The sequence below is a fragment of the Schistocerca serialis genome, chromosome 3 (genome assembly GCF_023864345.2).
Source record: "Schistocerca serialis cubense isolate TAMUIC-IGC-003099 chromosome 3, iqSchSeri2.2, whole genome shotgun sequence".
NCBI classification, from domain to species: domain Eukaryota; kingdom Metazoa; phylum Arthropoda; class Insecta; order Orthoptera; family Acrididae; genus Schistocerca; species Schistocerca serialis.
In genome coordinates, this window is record NC_064640.1 from 642,569,107 (window position 1) to 642,593,824 (window position 24,718).

At 39.4% G+C, this 24,718-nt stretch overlaps 1 protein-coding gene across 3 annotated transcripts in view; it reads left to right on the forward strand.

The window, feature by feature from the left end:
- LOC126470526 (serine/arginine repetitive matrix protein 2) overlaps positions 1-24,718 on the forward strand; it is a 293,467-nt gene that overhangs the window by 181,728 nt on the left and 87,021 nt on the right. For 2 of the 3 annotated variants that reach the window (XR_007586229.1, XR_007586230.1), the window contains one exon: positions 1,187-1,246. The exons of the other annotated variant lie outside the window; for it this stretch is intronic. The gene's annotated coding sequence lies outside the window, so the exon portion shown is untranslated. The remainder of the gene's footprint in view (positions 1-1,186; positions 1,247-24,718) is intronic. 3 annotated transcript variants of the gene reach the window in all.

Genomic DNA, 24,718 nt, shown 5'->3' on the forward strand with positions numbered 1-24,718 from the left:
TTGAAATTGTTTCATTGTGTAGTCATTTTGTGCTAACATTATGTAATTTAGAGAATACTGCTCTTGTATTTCTTCTGTTTTACCCAGAGCATCATATTCTTATAGTTTTACTGTGGTATGGAGATATAAGTATGTATTATTAAATTTTTAATAATTTCAGTTGCATGTTTATACCATCAGTAAATGCACTGTGCAGAGACCTGCACTCCATGTGCCCACATTTTGCAGTATTTTGTCTCTTTAAAAAGAACAAAATAGTTCTCCTTTAAATTTCTTAATAAGTCTTTTTGACATTTGCTTTGGATTTTAGTTTCTGTGGGATACTTTTGTTGTTTTGCATGAGGTGGTTGCTGTGTCAAACACATCTTTAGTGTGATGCTATTCTTGAAAGTCCAACACTAATATCAGTTTAAAACATGATCTTAACCATTTTTGTTATTATTGTTTGAGATAGTAATTTGTGAATTTCACTATTAATTGAAGCAAATGATTTATAATTTTTTATGACAGTCAAAGACATACAAAGATCTATTAGTTTCCAAGATAACTGTAATAGCCCTTGCGTTTTATTTATCATTATACTGTATTTCATGTCCTTCACTCCTTGTGAGGGTTATCACTTCAGTAAAGAATAACTTTTTCTTTTTCTCCAAATGATTATTTCAGTTATTGTACTCTCTCTCTCTCTCTCTCTCTCTCTCTCTCTCTTTCTTTCTTTCTTTCTTTCTCTCTTCCTGAAAAATATTTTTTTCCCTACAGAATGCATGTATGTGGGAGACAACTGAAAAATAATTCCTTTTCTTTGATTTCCATAGGCAAAAAACGACTATGTGGAGCTGAACTTTCTTTTGAAAAAAAAAAAAATAAATAAATAAAAATAAAAAAGATGTGGTAAGTTAGTGCTAGAAATTGACTTCAAGGTTTTTGTAGATGTGCACAAAACAGACTACCCAAGGTCCACTACATGTGAGTGTGTACGTGTGAGTGTTTGTGTGTGGTTAAAAAATGAGGAAGCAAAAACAAATTTTTTGCAGGGGCTAAAAGTGATTACAAACTACAAAAAGCAAATATATGCAAACACACAACATATATTTGCTTATTCTCTCTTATATTTCTGTTATTTGATGTTTTGTTGGAATTTTGTAGTTTTAATTTATGTCCAATTCACATTTTTTATTTATTTCAGCCCTCGTTTCGACATAGACAGTTCACACACAAGCGGACATTAAACTATCTATTCTCACAGGTAAAACGATAATTCAGATGTGCAATTGTGACATGAAGTGGCATTTTAAATTAGACAACGAAATGTCTCATTTTCCACAAAACTGACACATATATGAAGTTTTACAGTGTTGCCTTAACAGATGTATACTGAATTGAGTTTAAAGTGTTTAGTCTTACCATGTAGAAAGCTTTTTCCGCTTGAGAATTGAAGTGTAATAGTTGTTTGAATAAACACATTGTGATGGTATTCTTATGTCAGTTTTTCAAGCGGGGAGGCGGGGGTGGGGAGACAGTGTGTCTGCTGTTAAGTATTTGGCTCTGTAACGAAAGCAAGATGTGGTGTGGAATATATACTTCATGTCTTATTCTGTAAGCTTCATCAGGTTACACATTATTTTTACTAGCTTCATTATCGGTGTGAAGAAAAGTTCTTTTTCCCCATATTGGAAACCAGATCTTGTGCCACAGCTGTCACTTGAAAACGATTTTTGTCTGTGTTATTTCAGCTTAGGTTTTCAAATACTGTTATAGTGGTACTCCGCCTCTTCCTAATTAGTTTGATCTTACAATGTCTCTAGACAACATGTGTGCTTTTCTATGTTCAAATATTTTCCCATTTAGTTTGTATATAAGGTTACTGTATTTCTTGGCTCTAACTTGTTAAATATTCTCCCAGGTAGTCGAAGTGAATGTTATATTTTATCAATAAACTATCCAATATCTTCCACAATAATTGGTGGTGTGTATGTCATGTCTTTGTCAGTGTGGGACACCCTTAATGAGGTTTCTCACATCTAACAGACCATAAGTCACGTTGCCCATTTGTTGCAGTGATTGGTACATTTTTATAAAATACTTAATGGTACAGGCTCATGGAGAAACTAACATGTAGGTTCCTGGTTTTTGTGGTATTAATTATATTGAGAAGTTTCTTGTTGAAATATTAATTTGATTGGGTTTAGGTTAGACTGTGAAGCAGATTTGTGGATAGATAATTCCTCTCTCTCCCTTCCCCTCCCTCCCTCCCTCCCTCCCTCCCCCCCCCCCCCCACCCCCCACTCTCTCTCTCTCTCTCTCTCTCTCTCTCTCTCTCTCTCTCTCTCTCTCTCTCTCTCTCTCTCTCTCTCCACACACACACACACACACACACACACACACACACACACAGTCGAGTGCTTTATGTGAAAACAAGCAAAGCTTTGTAATGCAGGTAGTGCTGCTGTTGATATGTAGACTGAAAAGAGTTAAATATTTGAAAGCACCCCATTTATGTTTTGAATAAGATATTACTGTTGTGTTTATTTAAAATAATCTCTTTTGCAAAGCGGTCAGTTAGTCCAGCTGTTGTTTTTCAGTTTATAACAGTATGAAGAAAACATTACAGGCTCTTACAATTTTTTATTGATCAGCATAACTACCTAAGAGTTGAAGAAAAAAGGTGTTACTTATATTTCTGTGGTATTTGAAAGGCTGTGTCAGTACTTAATAAAATCAGCCATATTGCTTTGTTATACAGTGTGCTCAGACACTCATTTTGCTCAGAAAGTAACTATACTTTTTTTGCTTGTAGTTTCAATTTGAGCAGAGAGATTTTGAAAACAGTCTACTGTAATATTGATGTCCGTGTCAATATTGAGTCATAAAATGTACTAAAAATTGAGAAACTTATTTTATTTTTCCATGTTCATAAGTTACTTTCTTTTTCATTTTGATGCTTATAAAGAATTATTACATTACTGATAGACTTTATAGATTTAATATGCAGAAAGAATAGAAATGTACTTTTTATTTGACTGAGGTGTTTATATATTTATTTTATAATATATTTTACAAACTAGTGCCTGAGATTCATGATATGGCAGGAGTTCCATAATAGACGTTTTTGTACATAGTGCAAACTTTTTTTTTTCCGTATTCCAATATTTATTAGGATATCATTGTTTCTTTTATACAAATTATTTACAAATCATTAAAACTGTTATAATTTGAGTGTGAGTTATGTTAGCTGTGCTAATTAATTATTGTTATCAAAATGTGGGTTAAACCAAATTTGGTTATAATTATAAATCATGTGGGAGTACTTTGGGTCACTACTCCTTGAGTAGTGGAGATGAATGACGTGTCACAGCACTCCTACTGTCTTAAATTGTTTGGCAGTACATACTCATAGAAAGTTATCTTTGAGCAATTGATGTCTTTAGTGAGAATCGTGTGTTTCTTTTTCGTATGGTTTTTTGGCTGCTTATAGTTGGAATATGCAATATTTGCATGTGTTATAGCCCTTATTTACTTAATTTATGTTGCTGTTGTAGAAGTGACAATGTAATTTAATGAACATAGAATGTAGTTTTCAATAGGTCAAGAAACTTTTGAAGATCTCATGCTGTACGTTGGAAATCGTTAAAATTTATTTACTTTTCAAGGATATTTTAGTCAATTATTTATTTTCAAAGACAATATAAATGTGTACTAATTCTTGTTAATGGCTGTAATATTGTTATATATTAATTATTCAGGCTCAGGAGAATCTTCTACACCAGATTTTGCACTAATTTATTCAGATTTCTTGCTGACTGAAAGATCATCATTGAATCAGTGTTACCGGGTTTAAAATCTCTGCTTTTGTTGCTTTTATGCAATGAGGTAGGAAGAAACAATTGTGCCACTGTTATTCAAAAAGGACATTACGCATGAACTCTGCAGCCTTTTTCATCCAGTCTTGAGAGATTCTTAAGGATAGTGCAGTGTATCTAAAATGGTTTTTGCATATATTGTTTTTCCAGCACTAAGGAAAAAAGAATATTTTATTTTTTGATTGAAAGATTTAAAGCTTAATGTACATTTGGTTACAGTTTAAACGAAAATTCCTGTATTGTTGTGCTACATCCCAAGTTTTATGCTACTACCCATTTGTCTGTTGGCAATGTGATGTGTATTTATGGATACTTATCATGCTATCCAATGCAAGATATTTGGAGATGCCTTTGCACGTGTATATTTTGGAAGTAGTGGACATTCTGTCTTAGTAAAAATAGTTGACTAGTGTGCTATAACTTATCACCAGAGAGACACTTCAAAGCATGTTATTCTTATGCACTTTTGTTCGAGTACTACTTTAGACTGTCTCTGTTTTCGTATTTGTAGACTTGTAGAGAATAATGTGAAACACTCTTCTGAAGGTTAACTTGTATGGGGCTGCACTTCGCGTTTGCTTCAGTAGTATGATGTGTTTGATACCTGAGAGTGTATCTCTTATTCTTGAATGACTATACACCAACATATTTGTTTATAAGATATTTACTTTAGTTAACTAGATCCAAAATGCTGTCTCACAAGTTTTATATTTTCTTATGTTTTGTTAAAAGAAGCTTATATTTTTTAGTAAATGTCTTGCACAAAAGAACCATAGTTGCATCTACATTTAATATATTAGTATTTTTTCTGTTTTTATAAAAACTTTTATAATATTTTTGATAACTCCTCTCAGAAAATACAGGAAAATAACATTGATAATCTGAAAAAAAAAACCACACACACACACACACACACACACACACACACACACACACACACACACACACCAAAATACCGCAATACTGTGGAAACAGCATTAGCTGTATATAATCTATTTAATTGCAGTTGCTTAGTGGGTGAAAAGTAGGATATCACAGGTATATGTACACTACAGTTTTTGAAATTGCAGTACTGTCAGTTTCTAATATCTTACTGTTTGAACTTGTGTTCAGGCAAATTTGTGATTTGTATTAAAGGGACTGTGGAACTAATGAGAACATCCCCACAGGTTTCCTTCACCTCAAGATACTGTTAGTTTTGTCAGAAGATGCAATAAAAGGCAAGAATGTGGCAAGTAATTTCCTATATGGCTAGTATTCATGATATTTGTGTATACATACGAGTTTGAACAAACTTTTTAATGAAATAAAGCACTCTGAGATAGTGATAATTGCAATGTTCAGAAAGCTGCATGTGACTTAAATGAACATTATTCCACAGATTAGATTCATGAGAATCCTCAAAGTCTGAGAGTATGTATTTAATATAGAGTGAAGCACCCTTATACTCTGACCAGATTCTCTAAACGTTATTGCCTAGAATCAAAGAGGACTTGAATATGTTTCATGGGAGTCACTCTCCAAGTGGTTTGTATAGTCCGCACTCCATCAATGGTGATTGCTAAAGGCTTATGACAATCTTGTGAACCAGTCATTTCCCATACATGTTTGAATAGCAGCATTTGAGGCAAACATAAGATGAGATACACAGGACCACCCATTATTCAAAAAGGTCAACCCATTGTTGTTAAAAAAAGCTTCCACATTCCTCGCCACACTCATCTGGTGATTTTCCTACTGAAATACACTGTGTAATCAAAAGAATCTGAACACCTGATTGAAAATGGCTTCCAGCATTACTTATGTTCGTGGCGTCCTCCATCAGTAATGCTGGAATTCAGTATGTTGTTGGCCCACTGTTAGCCTTGATGACAGCTTCCATTCTCGCAGGCATACATTCAGTCAGGTGCTTTAAGGTTTCTTGGGGAATGGCAGCCTATTCTTCATGGAGTGCTGCACTGAGGAGAGCTATTGATATCAGTTGTTGAGGCCTGGCACGAAGTCGGCTTTCCAAAACATCCCAAAGGTGTTCTGTAGGATTCAGGGCAGCACTCTGTGTAGGCCATTACAGGGATGCTATTGTCGTGTAACCACTCCGCCACAGGCCTTGCATTATGAACAGGTGCTCAATCATGTTGAAAGATGAGGTCGCCATCTCCGAAGTGCTCTTCAACGGTGGTAAGCGAGAAGGTGCTTAAAACATCAATGTAGGCCTGTGCTGTGGTAGTGCCATGCAAAACAACAAGGGGTGCAAGCCCCCTCCATGAAAAACACAACCACTCCATAACACCACTGCCTCCGAATTTTAATGTTGGCACTACACACACTGGCAGATGAAGTTCACTGGGCATTTGCCAAACCCATACCCTGCCACCAAATAGCCACATTGTGTACCATGATTCGTCACTCCACACAACATTTATCCACTGTCCAATCGTCAAATGTTTACGCTCCTTACCCCAAGCGAGGCGTCGTTTGGTATTTACCGGCATGATGTGTGGCTTATGAGCAGACGCTCGACGACAAAATCCAAGTTTTCTTACCTCCTGCCCAACTGTCACAGTACTTACAGTGGATCATGATGCAGATTTGAATTCCTGTGTGATGGTCTGGATACATGGCTGCCTATTACACATTACGACCCTCTTCAGTTGTCGGCGGTCTCTGTCAGTCAACAGATGGGGTCAGCGTGTACGCTTGTGTGCTGTACGTGTCCCTTCATGTTTCCACTTCACTATCACATCAGAAACGTGGACCTAGGGATGTTTGTAAATCTCGCGTACAGACGTATGACTCAAGTGACACCCAATCACCTGACCACGTTCGAAGTCAGTGAGTTCTGCAGCTCGCCCCATTCTGCTCTCTCACGATATCTAATGACTATTGAGGTCGTTGATATGGAGTACTTGGCAGTAGGTGGCAGCACAATGAACCTAATATTTTTGGGGGTGTCAGGATACTTTTGATCACATAGTGTATGTTTTGCAGAGTTACCTCAGTGGGCAGTAATTTGAACAAATTTCTCTGATGCTGTAGTTGTTCTCAACTGTTGAGATTGCATATTGTATCTAACCATTCACCAAACTATTATATTAGCATCCATGACACTACTATGACAATAGACTATGTAGGCTACCATATTGCAGTCACCCCAGTATCATCTAACATGAAGCCATCGCTGCAGTACAGGTTCATGCAGATGCCATCCAAAAACCCTACATTTTTTCTCTCAGCATGCCAGTTAAAGCACTCATCAGAGCAGTGCAATTTCTCCCCCACTTGAGTACAACATACAGAATGTTCATACAATCACATGAAACTGTCAAAAATTTCCTTCTTTGCTATTGTTGTTCAACTTGCATGTCACACTGGCTTGAATGTCTGTTATGTTATCGAAGCGCTGACACTCCAGCAGATGTGTATTTCTGCACTTTGTCATTTTGTGGTCGATTCATATTGATAACACCAATTCTTGTCACCTGTGATGACTTTTTTCCAGAAAAGAATTGTCCTCATTTCAGTCCAGTTGTGGTGGGCATCAACCTATCATCGTTTTTCTCCAGGACTCAAAGTGTGTGGAACAAACTTTCCACAGACATTACTCCTCTTCAAAACTTTCTGGAGGATGTTTTGAACACTTGATTTAGATATGATGTTCCACTGTGATTTGTGCCACAACAGGACTGATACTCTACAGCTCCACATCCACTACTTGACACAACCTTCTCATATCTAACTGGTGGAATACACCGTAGTTGTCAGTTCAAGTTGCCACCATAGTTACTGCGCTGATGTCACTTATATACCAGGAATAAAATCAGTCTGCGAAGTTTTTGGATGGATGATGTAGAAAGGCCTACAACTATTTCAGTGTTATAGCATCAAGCAAAGACTGAACGGAGTTGTATGATTAAGACCAAGATGGCATTTATCCTTAGTGATCTGGTACCTGTTTGTTGCTGTACTTCAATCTCTTATGCACTAGCTCCACATACATCTGTGTTGTAGGAACATACCTTGTATGAGCTAATACGTTAAAATATGATAACAAAATTTTGGTTTCTACTGTGTGTGTGTGTGGGGGGGGGGGGGGGTTTGTAGTGGGGGGGGATTGTGCATGTGTTCATTCCATACAAGGTCAATTCACATGACGTCCAGTCAGGGACTAGAACAATAGAACATGAAAATATTCAAGAACGTGTTTCAAATGGAGGTATTGGCGTAAACTGTCTAAATTGATGAAACTGATCCGATGGTGGGGGGGGGAGGGGGGGGGGTTAAAAGCATTGTCTGCTAACATTGGAAGTTAACCTATTCTCAATATGCCCACTCCTGCTGTAATGCTATAGTAGTGGATTCTGTAATCTTTATTTTTTTGCATACTTTGTTTTCATCGAGAAAAGTAGGATATATTCCTGTGAGTGTTTTTCTACAGAAAAAACCAAATATATCAATTGCAAATTACTTTGGTTTTATAATACCTGGGCAGAGAAGAAAGCCTACACTGCTCATAAATAAGAAGAAAGAGATGTTAAACCGTTTTCATCAAAAGCATTGTTGAAGAAGTCGGTTCTATTGAAGAAGAAAAATACATTCTTTGACATTTTTCGTACTCAGAAAGAGACACAAAAGATTAAGTAAAAAGACACATTGTGTTGCTCTCTAAGTATTGGTTGACATCTCTCTCTATATTTTCACAACAAAATACAATATATTGATGTTTTCAAATTTTAGGCACTTCTATTCTTTCAGATCTCAGTTGTGAGCAGAACTTACTATCAGACTTTTGTCAAGAACATCCACTGTGAACTTTGAACACAAATAAATTCTAGTATCACTGCTAGTTCCATAATGCTGATACTGTAATGTGACGTTTTGTAACACGAGCAGTATTCATGACCTCACTTTCACTGCTCACTATTAGAAAGTAATGGACCTTTTGTTCTATCCTGTTGATGTCCAGTGAGAATCGCACTCTTTATAGTATATTTTATTCTTTGCCAAGAACATGGCAGGTATCAATGAACTGATACACATTCTCTGCTGTAAGAAATTCAGAATGTCTGAAATAGTATTGATCACGGAGGGGATTTCTTTGCACCAATTTTCTCAGAGTTTCTGAGTTACTCCAAGTGGAGTGACAGTGTGGGAAGTTCAGATAGGTGCGCTGAGCTGGCTATCGTCTATTTCCGTGAGAGTTATCAATACGTTTGGGAAAAAAAATCTATTTATCTATCTATCTACATCCATCTACATCCATACTCTGCAAGCCACCTGACGGTGTGTGGCGGAGGGTACCTTGAGTACCTCTATCGGTTCTCCCTTCTATTCCAGTCTCGTATTGTTCGTGGGAAGGAGGATTGTTGGTATGCTTCTGTGTGGGCTCTAATCTCTCTGATTTTATCCTCATGGTCTCTTCGCGAGATATACGTAGGAGGGAGCAATATACTGCTTGACTCTTCGGTGAAGGTATGTTCTCGAAACTTTAACAAAAGCCAGTACCGAGCTACTGAGTGTCTCTCATGCAGAGTCCTCCACTGGAGTTTATCTATAATCTCCGTAACGCTTTCGCGATTACTAAATGATCCTGTAACGAAGCGCACTGCTCTCCGTTGGATCTTCTCTATCTCTTCTTTCAACCCTCTCTGGTATTATGTAATACTTACTGCATGGGAATAAAATATCCAAATTCCTAGTAATGATTTATGTGTAAAAATTGCTTTGTCTTTTGTAAGATATAAGCAGATTTTGTTGTAGAAGAGGATTAAACTGTTAGAAGGGTGTGAAAAGATTTGAAAATTCTGGAAAAATTTAAAGTAACAAAAAATTATTAGTTTCAACATGGAAAGCAGGAAGTATAAGTTAAGAACAATGAAATACGTATCCTCCTATGTTGACAAGTTAAGTTATTGGCTCTGACCAATAATATTACAAGAAAATATTTAACTGGCATTAAATTTGAGTTACAAATAACTGACTCTTCCACGAAGAAAAAACATTTCCCTGTTCTCCACTTTTTTAAAAGAAGTTCTCCCACCTCTGTATTGACATAAAAAAGTATAGCTATCTTCATCCTGAATGTTCTCTGACAATTGCAGTGCTTTATTTGGCACAATCATGTAAGAAGTGAGATGCCTTTAACTTCTCCCGCACTTATAACTGATTTCCCCAGCTAGTTACAGGAAACCTACAAAAACATAGACTACATACCATGCTGCAACTTTGTCTTTAGCTTCAAAATCTGGCACTTAACCACATGGTTTGCAATACTGCAGAAAGGCTTAGCAGGAATTTAGCCACTGTTCACGATTGCTGGTAGTAGTGGTCATGAGAATGTACTGTCACAAGAAGACTGATCTCCGGACAGCCACATGGCACTAGAGAGAAGGGAGACCATCATGTTCAGTGTATGGCTCTAGCACAACGTACTGCATTTGCAACAGTAATTTGGGCAGCAGTTGACACCACTGCAACACAGCAAACTGTTAACAAATCGGTTACTGGAAGGACAGCTCTGAGCCAGATGCCCTGTAGTGTGTATTCCACTTACCCCAACCGCCACCACCAATTTTCAGCTTCAATGGTGTCGAGTGAGAGCTCATTGGAGGGCAGGGTGGGAGATCTCATGTATTTCCTGATGAAAGCTGGTTCAGCTTCTTTGCCAGTGATGGCTGTGTTTTGGATAGGATGCCAGTGGAGAGCCTGCAATGAACCTGTCTGCTTGCTAGACACACTGGACCTGGAGTTATGGTCTGGGGTGCAATTTTGTATGACAGCGAGAGCACTCTTGTGCTTATCCCTCACACTCTGAATGTAAATTTGTATGTCAGTCTGGTGATTCAACATGTTATGCTGCAATTCATGAACAGCATTCCCAGGAGGTGTTCTCCAACTGGATAACACTTGCTCACATACCACTGTTGTAACTTAACATGCTCTACCGAGTGTCAACGTGTTGCCTTGGCCTGCTCAATCATCAGATTCGTCTCCAGTCGAGCTCAAATGGAATGTCATCAGAAGATAACGCCAATATCATCCACAACCAGCATTAACCATACCTGTAGCAACCCAAAAAGTGGAAAAAGCATGGAACTCCATCCCATATACTGACATCTGGAACCTTTACAACACAGTGCATACTTGCTTGCCGACTTGCATTCAACACTCCGACGGTTACATTGGTTATTAATGTACCAGTATTTCACATTTGCAATGGCTTATCTCACACTTACATTAACCTGTGATCGTGCAATGTCATTTTATCAAGTCCGAGGTCGTTCGCTACCATCCTGACACTCATCTGACAGTTGGTGTTCAATAAAATTCGCACACAGTTGATGTTTTCATCAGTTCTGGTTGACGGGCATCCAGAGGGGTTCTCATCCTCAGTGCTGTCCCGGCCCTCTTTAAAGCTCTTCACCCACCTGAAAACCTTGGCTTTTGACTGGCAATCACCACCGTAGGCTTGTCTACACATATCCAACATTTCCATACCCAGTTTTCCTAGTTTCACACAAAACTTGACGGCGTAACGTTGCTCAATCATCTGTTGCATGTTGCATCATGAACGACAACTTTGTGACGTGTCCACGTAATGCACTACGTTGCTGAGACAAGAGCCCGCAGGTAACTGGCACGCCACGCATTTTCAGCCAGACACCTCTACCACCAATCCCCCTGGGCTTGCACATGCTGTGAAGTACAGTCGCGTCAGCAAAAAATCAGTCTCATTACTTTTTGTACAAACCCTGTACCAGGAGCAATGACATTCTGATAATTATGCCTAGGTTTCCAGGCTAACAATTTAAAATTGGAAAAGATTATGTAGTAGAGTTGTTAACCCTTCAAATCTGTAATTTCCATGCTTGTACCTAGTTTACACAGCTGACTAGTAAAGGAAAGCAGTATTTTGTTTAAATTAGTCTATGGAGGAATCACTTGTCCACAGTTAATGAAATTTCAGTAATTGATAACAACAGATCTTTATTAAATTTAAAAAAGCACATGATCACTTGAAATGAACATTCAGTGTGGTATACTGTAAAGCAGTATTCAAAGTACAGTCCTATACTGCAGCCCTTTTCCCATGAGTTTCCAGAAAATCTGTCACGAGAAGCAGCCTGAAATTTACATGCTTCCTTTTCCTTTTTTTCACATTGACTTGATAAATGTTACATGCATTGCAAATAGTAATATTCATATGCCTCTAAACACTTTCATGTACCTCCCCTTTCCATGAGATAAGTTGTATTTTCTGATGTCTTACAACTCTCTCACTTTCTGACAAAGGTCTTAATTGGGTTTCCACATGGATATCCATATATTTAGCTGGTGAACAGGTCACATATGTTATCAGCAGATGACAGAGATAAAGAATTTATACTGCAAGACCTCAGTGTGTGTGTTTTTACTTGGGTTTCTGGCTTGAGGTGTTAACCCTTTGTCTGTTGTTGATGAGTTTACTCGTCATGCCGCCTGCCGCTCCCTGGGTGCTAATGACGAGTTTAGTTGCACAGCGGACTTCCCGCCTCATGTCTCAGTAGTCTTTCATATTTCTGGCTGCTAGCATGTCGCCTGATTCTTTGTCTGTTGTGAGCCTAGGCTTTGCACTACAGTTCACTGTTCATCAGGATTTACATCAGTGTTCTTTCTGTCCTGTATTTTACAATGAAAATGGCAAGGCGTTCTGGGTGCACTGAAGAAGAAATCATGGAGATTCATACGGAATCGGAAAGTTGTAGTCGTAAATCATCCATGTTAGCAGGGGTGTCAATGCAGTCTCATGTTTCAACAAGAGATGTTAGTCATTCTGAATCTGAAGAATCAGAAAGTGATAGTGAAATGCCTATGAAGAAATCATGTCTTAGTGATAAATTTGACTAGAAAGAAAATGATATTCAGCCAGTTAATCACACATTTGATGATACGCTATCAGAATGTGTGTCAAATAGGGAATGAGCCAAGTATTCTGTCAGTTTTCATGTTATTCTGTACAGAAATATATAGCTGGCGAATACTCCAGAATCAGTGTATTCTTGAATATAAAAGCGGAAAGATACTGGATATGAAGAAATGTGTTGTTTCATAGCTGTTTGTCTTCTGATGGCTCGCGTGAAAAAAAATGAGAAGTAGTGAACACTGGGTAGAGATGTCCTTTTAAATACTCAAATTTGTAGTGAACATAGTCAAGAGACCGCTTTTTGTTACTTATGAGAATGTTACATTTCAGTGAAAACTCTGACAATACTGGAGGAGACAGATTATTCAAAATTAGGAACATGTCGACAAAGTTCGTACAGCATTCCATTGTGCATTTAATCCACATCAGAAACTCTGCATTGATGAAAGTTTGTTATTATTAAAAGGACGCTTATCTTTCAGACAATTCATTCCATCAAAACAGAGTAGACTCGGAATAAAAACATGTGTTATGTGATTGTAAGACTGGCTGTGTCTTACATTTCATCATTTGGACAGGGACATCAACAGAAACTTGAGTTCCACAATTTGGGGAAAAGTGTTTACATAGTGGCTACACTTACAAAGCCCAATTTAGAGCATGGACATACCCTCTACCTCAATAACTGGTGCTCAGGCCCCGACTTATTTTCCTGGCTTCACAGTCATGGGCTGAATGCATGTGGTACTGTCCATAAGAACAGATGCAATGTGTCGAAACTTCAGGGGAAACTGAAACGAGGAGATATTTGATTTATGCGTGCTAATAAAATACTTGCTATAAAGAGGTGTGACAAAAGGGTTGTGTGGATGAAACACCACAGAGATGTTTAACATGGGAAAGACTGATAAGAATACTGGAGAGGAAATTAAGAAACCACAAAGCATTGTAGTGTACAGCTACAATATGGGAGCAGCTGACCATTCGATGTACTGCTTAGCTCTGTCAGATATATACGGAAAATAATGAATTGGTATAAGTAGTTCGTTTTTCACATTCTCAATCTATGTGTTTTAAGTGCTCATGTCCTACACAAGTCACCAACACATCGTAAAATGTCGATAGCAGAGTTTCATCTGTTGCTGGTAAGAGAACTTACTTAAACGGATGCATCAGAGTGGAGAAAAGCTGGCAGGGGAAGGTGTTCTGATAAGAATCCTCTAAGGTTTGTGGGAAGGCATTTTCCAAACATTATAACAAGTGAACATTCCAAGAAAAGTACACTAACTCGTAGATGTATTGTTTGCTGGAAACAAAAAGTGTGTCGAGAAAGCAGGTATTAGTGTAAAATTTGTAAGGTAGCATTGTGTGTCGTACCCTGCTTTAAAAATTACCACACAAAAACGAATTCCTAATTGCATCACAGGATGATACAATAATGCTATCAGAAAAAAATTAGAATCAGAAAGAAATTAGAAAACGAAAAAACTATAAAAAAGTAAAAACCAAAACAGAAATTTATTTATATTTATTTTTAACTTTTCCAGTGCCTGTCCAAAGCCTGGATGAAAAATAAGGATGGGAAATATATTCACAAAGTGTAGAAGGAACCCCTAAATTTACAGTTCATAACTTTGAATCTTCTATATAAGTGAATTTAATGTGACACAAAAATACAGAGGCTTCACAGCTTTCAAATCCTGGAAAATCTGTTGAGTACTTATCTGCAATAATTAAAAGTATAGCACAATAAGATGATCTGTGGCAGACAATCAATCATTTCCGGCGATTCCAAATTATAACAGCACTGATTACCATCTGTTAAGGACAACTGCATCTGTGCCTGGATGGAACACTTTAAACAGTGTATGTATTAGAAGTAAAGAATCTGACTGTGGATCACTAAGCACTCAGTTTGTTGTATTTTCAGAAACAAATAGTAGGCCATCTGAAATTTCCGAATACGTCACAATATGAATTTAACATAGTGAACTAAAATTGTTCTTACCATCTCTCACAGTAAATTGTCATGTTGCAGTGCGATGTGAAAGGTGATCTGTATGTCACTTTCTCCTATAAACCACGTAATATGACTTGAACAACTAAAGCAATGTACAGAAATTTTATTCGTTCTTGAATTAGTACAGTGAAGAACCCATAGAGAAATGCAGATGTTATGAATGGGTATGCAAGAAAGAACAGTAAACTATTCATGTAAATGTAACAAATCATGTTGCTTTCTGCATAAGCTAAAAAATCGTGTAAAAGAGAAACTACAAGCAACATATAATTCTTAGTAACAAACTACCTGTTGGCTTCTCTCTCGGGTTCTTCGGCAGACATTCATCTGATGATTTTTCTGATGTTCCACCAGCATGAGTGGCTGGCATTGTTAAAGTTTCACTCTCCATTGCTATTGGTGGACTGGAACCGAGCTCACGGCCACAGACTATATGTACCTGGCACGTCAATGTCCAAGGGCTTCTCCGTGGTCATTTCCGATGTGATTCTCCTCTTGCTACCACCAATGGTCATTCGCTGCAGCATTGGAAGCCAGGATCTGTTTACCTGGAGACTTTCTTCTCTCTCGTTGAAGCTCTTCTCGTGGTTGTATATTTCTATAGCTTCTCTGAACAAGCAGGTGTGATAGTTCCTCTCTGCAGTCAGAACTCCCTTGTCGGTGATTTTACTATGTCATCGGTCTCACACAGTGCGTATTGTTTCATGACCAATTTCTTCACGTGCCCCAACCTGCAATGTCGCTTATGTTCTGTAAGCCTGGTGTTAATTGGCCGTCCAGTCATTCCAAAATAAACTTTTCCGCTTGTGCATCGTATGCTGTATATTCCTGACATTGCGAATGGGTCCCTTTTATCCTCTGCTGATCTGAGACACTCTTTGATTTTCTTTGTCAGTTTGCAAATAGTCTTTACGCCGTATTTGTGCAATATAGGGTTGATTTTTGGCTCCAGTCCACCACCAGCAATGGAGGGTGAAACTTTGACAATGCCAGCCACTCGTGCAGGCGAAAGGTGAGAAAAATCATCAGGCAAACGTCGGCCAAAGAACACAAGACAGAAGCCAGCAGGCATTTTGTTAACTAGAGGCCATAAAAGCCTTAACAAATTTGTATAATTCTTAGTGACAGAAAATAGTTTTAACGATTTTGGTTCAGCAGTAATTCATCTGCAGAGAAATTATGTAGTGAGAGCATTTATTCTGTATCAGCCATGAGAGTGCACAGTGCTTCGCACAGGGCAGGTGTGACAGCGTGGGCTTCTCTGGCCCTGGCGGCAGCTTGAGGAACAGACATTTAGCGCAGGTAGCCGGATTATGCCGCAGCCTGCAGTGCCTCAGCACGCTGAGCAGATGGTGCGCCTCCAGCAGTCTAAGGGTTAATAAAAATGGAACTGTTGTATTTCTGTACTCACGTGGAGTTTCATGCATCTTGCAGCCAAAAACATTTACCCATCTTCAATGAGTCCATCTGCATTTACACACTTGGTAATGTAATTTCTTTGATCATCCCAGGCCAGAGCTGGATGGTTGCTAATAGAAGCACATGGCCAGTCCCTTCACAATCTCCAGTTTTAAATAGAATTATTTTGCTGTTGAAATTACTTTAAAACCCAGTGAAAAGGAACTATCTGAGTATGTGCTTTCTTTAACAAATGATAAAACTTGTAACTGAATGCTATACTTCTGCTACTTGAAATTAATTTTTGTACCTATATGGTCCAGTCACATTAAGACAACCACTGCCTATGTTCGATGTCGGCATGTAGCTACAGGTGGCAGCACTAGCAGTGGAGGGTATATAAAGCGTTTCGGGGGGGGAGAGGGGGGGGGGACGACACAGAAAACAGTGCAGTATTAATAATGCGGAAATAGAGTGATTTATCTGACATTCAAAAGAACATTATCATTTTCTTTTGGGCCAACGGTGATAGCACTTTCTGAATGGTTGAGTCTGTAAACTGTTGGCATGGTTAAAATATACGGTGTGTGACAAAATGGCACTATCTAAAACTGGTGCCGATGCAACAGTGGTGCACCACAGGCCGTAGATAGCAGAAATTAACGACGGTTGCAGTGACGTGTTTCGACGAATAGACATGCAACTGTTGAGCAACTGGCCATCAAAATGAACCAAGGGGCCAACAATAGTGTCTTGTCAACGACCATTCGGTTAATGTTACTGTGATGCACCCATGGTGACTGCTGCTCATTAGCGACGCACACAACTGTATGTCCACTGAGTGGCGACTGCTGACCTTTCCAGATGAATTATGTTTTATGCTCCATAAGACAGATGGCCATTGGCATGTAAGGTGTGAAACATCTTAAAGCAAACAGCCTGCAACAATCTTTGGAAGGGTCCAGGCTGGAGGAGAGAGTATTATAGTCTGGGGAATGTTGTTGTGGCATTCCTTGGGTGATCTCATTATTCTGGAAGGCATAGTGGATCAGCAGTCAAAGGGTTAATAAAAATGGAACTGTTGTGTTTCTGTACTCACGTGCAATTTCATGCATAGTGCAGCCAAAAAAAACATTTACCCATCTTCAATGAGTCCATCTGCATTTGCACACTTGGTGATGTAATTTCTTTGATCATCCCAGGCCAGAGCTGGATGGTTGCCCCCCACAGCATGATGGCATCTACCAGCAGGACAATTCAACACGTGCCACAGCTTGCAGTGTATGTGCGTAATTTGAAGAGTACTAGAACAAGTTTACCAAAATTCCCCCTCCCCCTCAGCCATCAAACTCCCCGAATTTAAACCCGGTTGTTAGTCCGTCAGACCACCTTGATTGTGCCGTTCGACCCATAGAACCTCATCCAAGAAACCTAGTGCAGCTGACCAGGGCACTGGAGTTGGAATGGCTCCACATCCTTGTCAGTACTTTCCAAAACCTCATTGACACTCTTCCTGCACATCTTGTAGTGGTCCAAGCTGCAAAAGATGGTTGTTCAGGCTTCTACATCTACATCTACATTGATACTCCGCAAGCCACCCAACGGTGTGTGGCGGAGGGCACTTTACGTGCCACTGTCATTACCTCCCTTTCCTGTTCCAGTCGCGTATGGTTCACGGGAAGAACGACTGCCTGAAAGCCTCCGTGCGCGCTCTAATCTCTCTAATTTTACATTCGTGTGATCTCCTCGGGAGGTATAAGTAGGGGGAAGCAATATATTCGATACCTCATCCAGAAACGCACCCTCTCGAAACCTGGCGAGCAAGCTACACCGCGATGCAGAGCGCCTCTCTTGCAGAGTCTGCCACTTGAGTTTATTAAACATCTCCGTAACGCTATCACGGTTACCAAATAACCCGGTGACGAAACGCGCCGCTCTTCTTTGGATCTTCTGACAGGTGATCACATTAATGTGACTAGACATTGTAGTTTAAATCATGACATTAATGAAGTGTTTCAAACACAATTTATGAAAGGTAATCAGACTAAACCTATCTATATTACTAAGCTTTTATCCCAAAACCCAATACCAGTTGCATGTTGCCTAGCTAGTGGCTACCAGGGACAACAAAAATTTGGTCTTCAGTAAGATGTGTAATTATTGACCACATTTAATAATGTATGTTGCTGTCTTAATATACTCATTAAGAGGTGTAATATTATATGGAAAGTTTAACACAATAAGACAAGTATTACAGTTAGGATGTGTGTGTGTGTGTGTGTGTGTGTGTGTGTATGGGGTAAGTGTAACTGACACCAGGCAAATACCTGGACTTTATTCATTCAGCATTTGAGAAGGAGAGCACTTAGGTGACGTTCAACAAACTTTACACACAATTTCAAACCTTTATGAAATTTTTTCTCACCCCCACAAAATGATGAAATGCAGTACACGATAAACGTTTGTTTATCGTGTACTGCATTTTTGCTGTTTATGCAGTAAAACTTCAACATCGATAATGACATTTTAGCTTTTTACTTCTTTACGAGGTGCATTCAAGTTCTAAGGCCTCCGATTTTTTTTCTAATTAACTACTCACCCGAAATCGATGAAACTGGCGTTACTTCTTGACGTAATCGCCCTGCAGACGTACACATTTTTCACAACGCTGACGCCATGATTCGATGGCAGCGGCGAAGGCTTCTTTAGGAGTCTGTTTTGACCACTGGAAAATCGCTGAGGCGATAGCAGCACGGCTGGTGAATGTGCGGCCACGGAGAGTGTCTTTCGTTGTTGGAAAAAGCCAAAAGTCACTAGGAGCCAGGTCAGGTGAGTAGGGAGCATGAGGAATCACTTCGAAGTTGTTATCACGAAGAAACTGTTGCGTAATGTTAGCTTGATGTGCGGGTGCGTTGTCTTGGTGAAACAGCACACGTGCAGCCCTTCCCGGACATTTTTGTTGCAGTGCAGGAAGGAATTTGTTCTTCAAAACATTTTCGTAGGATGCACCTGTTACCGTAGTGCCCTTTGGAACGCAATGGGTAAGGATTGCGCCCTCGCTGTCCCAGAACATGGGCATCATCATTTTTTCAACACTGGCGGTTACCCGAAATTGTTTTGCTGGTGGTGAATCTGTGTACTTCCATTGAGCTGACTGGCGCTTTGTTTCTGGATTGAAAAATGGCATCCACGTCTTATCCATTGTCACAACCGATGAAAAGAAAGTCCCATTCATGCTGTCGTTGCCCGTCAACATTGCTTGGCAACATGCCACACGGGCAGCCATGTGGTCGTCTCTCAGCATTCGTGGCACCCACCTGGATGACACTTTTCGCATTTTCAGGTCGTCATGCAGGATTGTGTGCACAGAACCCACAGAAATGCCAACTCTGGAGGCGATCTGTTCAACAGTCATTCGGCGATCCCCCAAAACAATTCTCTCCACTTTCTCGATCATGTCATCAGACCGGCTTGTGCGCGTCCGAGGTTGTTTCTGTTTGTTGTCACACGATGTACTGCCTTCATTAAACTGTCGCACCCACGAACGCACTTTCGACACATCCATAACTCCATCACCACATGTCTCCTTAAACTGTCGATGAATTTCAATTGGTTTCACACCACGCAAATTCAGAAAACGAATGGTTGCACGCTGTTCAAGTAAGGAAAATGTCGCCATTTTAAGTATTTAAAACAATTCTCATTCTCGACGCTGGCGGTAAAATTCCATCTGCCGTACGGTGCTGCCATCTCTCGGATGTATTGACAATGAACGCGGCCTCATTTTAAAACAATGTGCATGATTCTATCTCTTTCCAGTCCGGAGAAAACAAATCGGAGGCCTTAGAACTTGAGTGCACCTCGTACTACCAACTCTATTTGCAACAAAGTTAGAAAACAGTATCCACATAAACTACTGAATTTACTTGCAAAACAGACGTACAGTTCAGGAGATGTAACGTCATAAACAATGAGACATAACGTCATAAACAATGAGACATGTGAGAAACTTGCTTTTTCTTAAAATGAAGAGCAAATTCCCAGACTATATTCAGTATCAGTGTTCTTAGTGAGAGCTCTTGGCAACTTCCAACAAACTGTAAGCATAATTTCAAACATTTCCTAAGATTTTTCTTATGTGCATGATGTCAAATACCTAAGTGATGAAATGATATAAATTTGGACAATGGCTGTAGATGGCCATTGAAATGAATTCTATGGCGACAGGTGAAAATTTGTGCTGGATGGGAACTCAAAAGCTGGATTTCCCACTTTTTGTGACCTGTCACCTTAACTGCTTTGGCTATCCATCACACTTTCCATCTGATCCAAATTCCGTCTTGTCACACACTACTTACACAGAGACCGATGCCCACCATACTGATAGCATGCTGCATCACACTGGATTCCCGCAAGGTGGAGAGAGAGAGAGAGAGAGAGAGGGGGGGGGGGGTGCATTCACACTGAAATGTCTGAAAGAATAGACACCACACATATATAAATAAAATATTTAACTCAATTGTAATTGGACGATTAACTCAGCTGTAATTAGACATTTGAAGCTGTTTTTTACATGGTAGCTGGAATATTGAAAGACTGTTGGTTGTACGGATTTTGTACTATACAAAACAGTAAATGTCATGTCAGTTGAGGTAAAATTCTCGAGCTTTCAACAAGCACCATCATCCAGAGGAGTTCAGACTTCTGACTGTAGGATAGGTAAGGTTTCCATCTGATATATGTGAGGCAGCAACATTCTGAATCTCTAGAGGCAGGATGATTGAGCACATGCAGAGGAAGGTGAATTAAGCAGTCCACCATATTACCGACCAATCACTGATGTGAAGATGTTAACAGTCATCAGTGTCCAGCACCGTATTTGAAACTGCTGCTTCCACAGGCTAGTAACTGTCAAGCATTGTTCACAATGAGGGAGTGGGAGTTTCGAACATGGTGCCACCTCCTTTGCATGTTTTTTCACACCTGTGGTGGGTCGGCACTGTGGCCTGGTGCTTAACTGAATACAGTGCCGACCTGATATGCCTTCTAACATCAATGTATACATGGCAAATTGGCACTCTGGTGAGCTGCTTAACATTTATTGTTACATTGCCCAGTCAAATTAATGAGACCACCTGTCAACAGCCTGAAGATGGTCTCCAAAGATAGATACATACTTCTGTTAATCCATTGTGCTACCAGAATTATCAGATGACTCAGGGAATGCCATGAGAACATTCCCCAAACAATAACGCTGCCTCCTTTGGCCTGGACCCTTCTGACAGTTGTTTCAGGGTGTTTGCTTTCAGATGTTTTAACATATCATGCAGTAAATACCAACGACTAACTGTCCGATAGAGCATAAAATGTGATTGATGTGATAAGGCCACCTGTTGCCACTCAGTGGATGTCCAGTTGCAGTATTGGTGTGCAAATTCCCCACTTCGTCGCCAAGGAATAGTCGTCAAAATGGGTGTATGAAGCAGGTGCCTGCTGCGGAGACCCATATGACCCGCATTCACTGAACTGTCAGTCAGTAGCCACCGTTTGTAGCACCATGGTTCATCTGGGCTGTTGGTTTCTCAACAGTTGTATGTCTCTTCACCCATACCCATCTCTACAGCCGTTGTTCACACCATCATCTATGGCCCGTGGGCCCATAGTTACCTCGGCACTGATTTGGGATAGTGCCATTTTGCCATCCATGGTATACTTTAACCTCAGCGGCATACCAACAGTTAACAAATTTAGCTGTTTAGATATATGTCTGCTCTTGATCTGAAGGCCAATGATTGTGTCATTTTGGACATCAGATAAATCACTCTGTTTCCACATTACGACAATGACTACAATGTTTTCCCAAATCTCCCAACACGTTTTATACATTCTCCACTGCTGGTGCTGCCACCTGTCATCTGTAAGTGTTTATAGCACATTGATATCGAATGTAGGTAGTGATCACATTAATGTGACTGGACCATGTATTATTTAGTGTTATTAAGATTCTGGAAAAAAAGAGTTTTCTGAACAAAGTATGAGTCACTTCCTTAAGGATATTTATTTCTTTTTAGATGTTACCTAGTGTAGCTATATTAATACGCATTACAAGTGAGAAGTCATGTAGTCTATTAACCTTGTGGGTTTTATCCAGTGAAATTCTCTACGTTATTAAAAAACAGTTCAATTTTCCACACTGGCTGTTATAAAATCAGTCATTTTTTACCACTAGCAGCTGATTTCGGCTGTTTGCCATTTTCAAGTGCATACTGCTATACTTGTAAATTCACACTGTCGCCACTTTTGGATGTATGCAAATGTACACATGTAATTTTAATGTGCAACTTTCATAGTGAACACAAGTGAGGATGGTGATTGATATTTGTCAGTGCTTAAAAAATAACATTACTCTCGTAGTGCCATACATATGTGAACATAAAACTATGTTGTTGTGGTCTTCAGTCTGAAGACTGGTTTGATGCAGCTCTCCAAGCTGTTCTTTCCTGTGCAAGGCTCTTCAACTCTGAATAGCTACTGCAGCCTTTATCCTTCTTTATCTGCCTACTGTATTCATGTCTTGGTCTCACTGTACAATTTAACCCCCCCCCCCCCCCCCCCCCACACACACACACACACACACTTACCTGCAACACTAAATTGATGAGCCCTTGATGTCTCAGAATGTGTCCTATCAACCGATCTCTTCTTTTGGTCAAGTTGTACCACAAATTTCTTGTCTCCTCAGTTCCCTTCAGTCCTCATTAGCTACACAATCTATCCATCTAATCTTCAGCATTGTTTTGTAGCACCGCAATTCAAAAGCTTCTATTCTCTTTTTGTTGAAACTGTTTATCTTCCATGTTTTGCTTCCATATATGGCTACCCTCCAGCCAAATGCCTTCATAAAAGACTCCCTAACACTTGTAGCCCAGTCAATGAAGACTAAAAAAGTTCGACTAGGGTGAAAAAAGTCATGTAGCCACAAATTTTTGCACAGTGCTAGGAGGAAGTGTCCTGAACAATATACTAAAAAATCCTGTGAGTGTTGGGGGTGGGGGTGGGTTTGAAGGTCACTTTTTTTATGCTTGTCTTGAAAACTGCAGCTTCCCACTACAAAGTTAAACTACATTAAATTTTTTACAAAAAAGATCCTATTCATTTTTCTCTAGAACTAATAGTTTTGATGTTCAGGGAATGGAAAGGTCACAAATCATTAAAAATATTGCATTAATGGTATAAAATCAATGTTTATGTTTAAATGAAGCGGATTAGTGACTCATGGACCTTGCTGTTGGTGGGGAGGCTTGCATGTCTCAAACAATGCAGATAGCCATTCCATAGGTGCAACCACAATGGAGAGAGATCTTTTGAGAGCACAGACAAATGTGTGGTTCTTGAAGAGGGGCAGCAGCCTTTTCAGTAGTTGTAGGGGCAACATTCTGGATGATTGACTGACCTGGCCTTGTAATATTAACCAAAACGGCTTTGCTATGCTGGCACTGCGAACAGCTAAAAGCAAGGGGAAACTGCAGTTGTAATTTTTCCCCAGGGATGCAGCTCTACTGAATGGTTAAATGATGGTGGCATCCTCTTGGGTAAAATATTCTGGAGGTAAAATAGTCCCCCATTCAGATCTCCAGGTGGGGACTACTCGAGAGAACATCATTATCAGGAGACCGAAAACTGGCGTTCCACAGATTGGAGCATGGAATGTCAGATCCCATAATCGGGCAGGTAGGTTAGAAAATTTAAAAAGGGAAATGGTTTGGTTAAGGTTTAGATATAGGGGGAGTTGGTGAAGTTCCGTGACGGGAGGAACATTACTTCTGGTCAGGTAAATACAGTCTTATAAATCCAAAATCAATTAGGGGTAATGCAGGAGTAGGGTTAATAATAGATAAAGAAATAGGAATGCGGATCAGCTGCTATGAGCAGCATAGTGAACGAATTATTGTTGTCAACGTATACATGAAGCCCACCCTCACCACAATAGTACAAGTTTATATGGCAGTAGGTTGCAGATTGATTGTATAATGGTTAGACAGAGATTTAGGAACCAGGTTTTAAATTGTAAGTCATTTCCAGGAGCAGATGTAGACTCTTTTATTGGTTATGAACTGTATATTAAAACTGAAGAAACTGCAAAAGGTAGAATTAAGGGAGATAGGATCTGGACAAACTGAAAGAGCCAGAGGTTTTAGAGAGTTTCAGAGACAGAGAGATAGTGTTAGGGAATGATTGACAAGAACACGGGAAAGGAATACAGTAGAAGAAGAATGGGTAGCTCTGAGAAATGAAATAGTGAAGGCAGCAGAGGATGAAGTAGGTAAAAAGACAATGCCTAGTAAAAATCCTTTGCTAACACAGGAGATATTAAATTTAATTGATGAAAGAAGAAAATATAAAAATGCAGCAAATGAAGTAGCCAAAAGGGAATACAAATATCAAAGAAAAAGAGTTTTACAGGAAGTGCAAAATGGCTAAGCAGAAACTGCTAGGGGACAAATGTAGGGATGTAGAAGCATATATTAGTAAGGGTAAGAG